A 6,303-nucleotide genomic window follows, 5' to 3' on the forward strand; every position below is an offset into this window, starting at 1 on the left:
GAATTATATATATCACATACAACTATATGTAGAATATATATATATATTCTGACAAAAAAGATCACTGTTCATACTATTTTGTAATCCGCTTTTTTCAATGATAAGGAAAACTAACTTCATTCCATGCCAATAGATACTTCTGCAAGTATATATATTTTAAAGGCTGCATATAAAGAATGTTGATCCATGAGGTTGTTTTTAACTTTCACAGTAGGCACTTTGAAGCATTTTCATTGTAATAAAATTATAAATCGGGCCTAGGATTTGTCTGGTCTGTGAAGAACATGTAAAGTGGGACTTAGATGGGGTCTTTGGGCTCTTCAGAGACTCACTGACCCCTGGGAGCCCCTGGGACTTCAGTGTCAACCACTAATCGTATATATTTAAACCTCTTAAGATTAAAACTCAATGGGCCCCTTTTTTTAACACCGAAGTCTCCTCTTACAATTCCTTATTTTCCTCACTGGAGGAGAGCTGGACGATTTGGGGGGGAATACAGGCTTTTCTGAAAATCCCGAAGGTGTAATCCCAAACTATTTCCGGTTTTCTCCCTCCTCCCCCAAGAGAATGAGAATCATTGACCAAAATAATAGTAATAAAGTTTCCATGCCTCCGTTCCCCCCATTCGTTGTTGACTGGGAAAGGGTTTGAGGGCCTTCTTGGCTGAACTTCCCCCCTTTCACAGAAAACCGTCCAACAGCAATTCACCTCAATTTCTTTTTTGTTTCAACCTAAGAAAACCCTAGAAGAGACCCACTCCTGCTAGGGTATTGGCCCCAAACACCTCCAAAGAGCTAAACCCGGGACACCATAAGGCAGAAACTGGCCGATATAAGAATCAAACCACATGGTGATGCATTTTTTTACCCCCTTCAGTCAAGGAAAAGATGAAACTATCTCAAGAAAGTACTGGGGAAAAAAAACTCTTTTTACCACAGATTTTGACAGTTTTCCGCCTAAGGAATCACAGGCAAATGGGACTTAGCTGTTCTGCCCCACCATCCTCAAATTTCTTAATGTTTAAAAAAGAAAATTTCTCCTCAAGGTTTTCCCGGCGGGTTGAGGGCGGGTCCAGCTCCGGTCGGCTCCGGAGCTGCGTTCCCGCCTCCCAGGCGCGCCCGTGGCCTCAAGAATATTTTAGAATCCTCCCAGGAGCCCCAGCGGGAAGGAAGCCCCGCCCCCTTATAAATAGTAAGACGCCCACCCCGGCTCCCATAGTGCCCTCCTCTCTCACGAATATTTTAGAACTCTCTCAGGAGCACCACCCCTACACGGGGAAAAAGACCCCGCCTCCTCATGAATAGTAAAAAAACCTGAGCACCCATAGTGCCCTCCTACACCATGAATAATGAACGAGGATGAGGTCCTCGGAGCCCAAACCGAGACGAACGCGACCCTTTGCTCCAAGTTGAAGACAGGAAGGGGTGGAGCCGTTAGAGTCTAGGGGAGGGGAGGGTGCAAAGGAAGAGCACGTACCTGGCGCGCCGGGCGTCTGCTCCAAGCCACTTCCTCTCCCTTCAACCTAGTTTTGAGCCCATTTTTAGTTCCCCCTGCCCCCACCCCAGAAGGGTAAGTTAGAGAGCTTTCATCAAAACTTCTGTTGGAGGTAACCTCCAAACATTCTTTTTTAAACCTATCTGGGTTCCTAGAATCAGACGAGGATTTGTACCTCCAGCCTCCCAAGATGGAGTCCAAGACAGAACTTGCTAGCTTGGCCCTCTTCCTTGAAAATGAGGTTCTTACTCATTTATTCATTCATTCAGTAGCTGTTTATTAAAGCCTGCTCTGGGCCAGCTACTGGAGTGGGCCCTAAGGACACAAGAGAGAAGTCACATGTATTTTCCTGCCTTAATGGAGCTTATTAGTCTAATGGGAAAGATAGCATAAACGCACAGTGTTATGGAGGAAATAAGGCAACAGAGAAAAAGATAGTATGGGGGGGGGTGCCTACTTTAAATGGACTGGTCGGGAAGGTCGCTTTAAGGAGGTTACATTTAATTCGAGAACTAGTGGAAGAGAAGGAACCAGTCAGGAAAAGAGCTTGGGGCAAAGGGAACAGTAGGAAAGATTTTGGTACATTGTAGGGATTTGTAAGGCTGCCTGGCTGAGTTTAGTTGAGTAAGTAGGAGAGTAGCATCATGGAGACCACGGAGAGGTAGGCACAGATGGGGTATGCAGGACCTTATATAAAGGCCTTTAAAGAGGCTCATTTTAGAACCCCTGTAGGCTCTATATATTCGAGCTTTGGGGGACCCACTCTGCTTTATATCCACATCGTTTATTAAAATAAAATACATAAACAACTACATAATGATTAACTTTACATTTAGGATTAGTTGACATTGTTATATTATGTAGTCACAAATACTGATTTTTGACTTTTTAGTTTTTTGGAGCTAGTTCTTTTTTTTCCCCATCTCAAACATTTTTTATAGGTTCATGAAGATCTCAGCCCCTAGGCAGTGGGCCAGGAGCACCTAATGGATACAAAGATTCTGAGTGGTAAGCAGTTTACATTTTATTCAAAGTGTCATGGAAAGTCATGGAGGAGTTTTAAGCAGAGTGATATAATCTGATTTATATCATTGAAAGATTTCTCTGGCTTTTATGTGGAGAATAACTGAAGCTAGTAGAAGTAGAAGAAGGTAGATCTGTTAGGATGTTGATGCCTGACTAGAGTAGTGACCCTGGAAAGATAGGTTTGAGATATATTTTGGGGCATAAAAATAACTGAATTGGCTGATGGATTAGACATTGTGGGAGAGAAAGGAAAAAGATATGAATGATTCCCAGGCTTTGAATTTTAATGAGTGGGTAGATGTTAATCCCATTTATTGAGATATGCAAGTGGAGAGGAGTGTTTCTAGCAGAAAATTCAGAGCTTGATTTTGCAGATAGTAAATTTGATGTGTCTAGGAAACATCCAAGAAGAACTATCAAGAAAGTCGTTGAATTTACAAATCTGGAGGTTGGAAGAAAAACCCTGGGCTGGAGATATACATTTATGGATATTCAAAGATGGGGAAAAGTAGGACAAGTTCTTAGAGGAAGTTGAAAAGGAGCCTCTGGTAGAGTAAACAGCAGAAAGCCAGGAGAGAATGGAATCATGGAAGCTGGAAATGGAGTGTTTCAAGAGTGAGGCAGGGTCAGTAGTGTTGAGTGCTGCTGAGTTCCACAAGTTGTCTGTTAGTTGAGTCCTACCAGTGTCCGCTGGATTGGCAATCCCGTTGAGGGAGAAGTACTTTGGGTCCATGTTGTCATTTCCCATCTCAAGAATGTATAGTGACTTTGCCTTGCCAGCCACATCACATTCAACTCTCTGCCATTTCTTCAGTCTTCTCTATTATCTCTTTCCCTCTACTTGTTCATTCATAACATTTGACCCAAGCCTACTTTCTGCCAAATCCAGTGGTAATTGCAGGGTAAATAGAGTTTCTGCCTTCTAGTGGCTAAGGGTCACAAGCACCTGACCTGGTCTAACATGTATTCTGCTCCTTCCCAAGGAGACAGACCTACTTCTTCTGTGGGGATGAAGGATGGAGGAAATGGGTGGGAGAGGTGTCTCCTTAGCAGATTGACCCCTACCTACTTGAGTTGAAACTTCCATCAAAAGTGATTTATCAGGGGGTGCCTGGGTGGCTTGGTGGGTTAAAGCCTCTGCCTTCAGCTCAGGTCATGATCCCAGGGAACTGGGATCGAGCCCTGCGTTGGGCTCTCTGCTCAGTGGGGAGCCTGCTTCCACCTCCCTCTCTGCCTACCTCTCTGCCTACTTGTGATATCTGTCAAATAAATAAAATCTTAAAAAAAAAAAAAAAAGAAAAAAGATTTACCAGGGTAAATCATTGGCCGGCTAGGCTCAGTCAGTAGAGCATGTGACTCTCGATCTCAAGGTTGTGAGTTCCAGGCCCACGTTGGGTATAGAGATTACGAAAAGAAAAAATTAAATAAACTTAAAAAAAAAATATTTCCCTCCTTTCTAAATCTTCCCCTGGTCCTACTTTAAGTTTTGCATCTTGCATGAAGCTTGTTTCTTCAGTAAGTATGCTTTCCCTCCTAAGCGAAACTGTGAACTCCTTAAGATGCCTTATGTCTCTTTTGTATCCTTCATATGTGGAAGAACAACGGATACAGGGATGAATCTACCATGAGCCAACTGAAATTTAAGCTTCAGAGCCTCCTGCTTGCACAGACCCCTTCCAAGATCCTGCACTTGATTTCGTAGTCATAAAGAGCAAGAAACACTGAATACATGTTTGCTGATGGACTCCAAATTAACTAACTTCAAATATTTATTGATTTACTAAGCTTGTCCTATTCATTGGGATTTCTATGAAGATTTTAGTTACTGATTATATCATTCCCTTTCCCAAAAGCCTTCAGTGGTTCCTTATTGCCTCTAATTAAGTAGAAGCTTCTCAACCTGGTCTTCAAGGCGTGTCTCAATGAGGCTGAATTTTATGTCTCTAGGTAACTCCTCAAACTCTCCTTACTTCCCCAACACTGACCCTCTTGCTGTCCCCATAGTGGTATGTTTCATGCTGATTTCATAGACTTTAGACAGTTGCTTCTGGAAGGAGTCCCAGGACCAAGAGCATGACCTGAGAGCTTCTTAGAAATGCAGACTCTCAGACCCTGCTCCAGGCCTCCCAAATCAGAACCTGCATTTTAACAAAATCCACAGTCTAGTTTGAGATGTATGGACTTTGGCCATTTCTCAGGCTACTTCCTCTAAGTGTCTTAAACCTTTAAAAATCCCTATAATGAGAAATGTTTTTCCTCTTTCGAATCTTCTTCATTCTGGTACTGCTCTCTGGGCGATTCATTCTGCCTTGAGTCATGGTTAATTCCATGAGCTATTTGAAAGCACTAACAATGGAATCTCCACTTAGAGATGAGTTAGTTCCCTTGGTATTTCTGTCTCTGCTTCTGCTACGTCCTGTATACACATGTATACCCACCCAAACCTACATGCTGCTATAGTTGTTTTACTTGATACTCAGAATTTTGCAAGGATCCAGATATAAATTGACTCCCAGATATGCCATGTGTGGGCAGGGAAATCATTTGCAATTATTTTTATTAAGGAAATGACCATCTCACCAGTATGTCACAACGGTCTTTTTTTTCTTTCTTTCTTTCTTTTTTTTTGACACAGAGAGAGAGATCACAAGTAGGCAGAGAGGCAAGTAGAGGGAGAGGGAGAAGCCGGCTCCCCACTGAGCAGAGAGCTCGATGTGGGGCTCAATCCCAGAACCCTGAGACCATGACCTGAGTCGAAGGCAGAGTCTTAACCCCCTGAGCCACCCAGGCGCCCAACAAAAGTCTTGAATATCATTCCCTTTACCTTTGATTGATACCGTGTGATAAAATTATATCTTCATCCCTGAATTTCAGAGTAGGTGGAAAGCTGGCCAAAATTATTCCAAAATAGCTGGTTACCTGTAACATTCCATAAAAATTTGGGGGAAGGAAATTCCCCCAAATTTTTATTGGTTAAAACAATATGCTGGTTTTCTTCTTAAAAATATTAATTGAAGGGGCGCCTGGTGGCTGGCTTAGTGGGTTAAAGCCTCTGCCTTCGGCTCAGATCATGATCTCAGGGTCCTGGGATCGAGCCCGGCATCCGCTCTCTGCTCAGCAAGGAGCCTGCTTACCCCCTGTCTCTTCCTGCCTCTCTGCCTACTTGTGGTCTCTCTCTCTGTCAAATAAATAAATAAATCTTTAAAAAAAAATTTTAAAAAAATAAATTAAAAAAAATAAAAAATAAAGCCTCTGCTTTCGGCTCGGGTCATGATCCCAGGGTCCTAGGATCGAGCCCCGAGTCAGGCTCTCTGCTCAGCGGGGAGCCTGCTTCCCCTTCTCTCTCTGCCTGCCTGTCTGCCTGCTTGTGATCTCTGTCTGTCAAATAAATAAAATCTTTAAAAAGTATATTAATTGAAAATTCCTACAAAAAATCAGTATTCACTGCAAAAAACAAAAGTAAAAATATACACAATTTCCACCTCTTCCCCCACCCTAACCCCCACCACCAAAACCAACCTAATCTTTCTACCTGGTGATAACTACTGATGACACTTGGGTACATTTCCTTCCTGATGGGGATCTTTCCTGGTCAAAAATATAAATCTGTATCATTTCTTTTTACTAGTTATATAGTATTTCACTATAAAGATATATCATACAAATTTGCTTAATTGGTTCTGCCTCATTAGATTGTTTTCAATATTTTGCTACTTAATGCTGCAAGGAGCACTTTGTATATTCATCTTAGGATAAAATTTTTAAAGTTCATTTCTGGCTGTA

The sequence above is a fragment of the Martes martes genome (genome assembly GCF_963455335.1).
Source record: "Martes martes genome assembly, chromosome: 16".
Taxonomy (NCBI): domain Eukaryota; kingdom Metazoa; phylum Chordata; class Mammalia; order Carnivora; family Mustelidae; genus Martes; species Martes martes.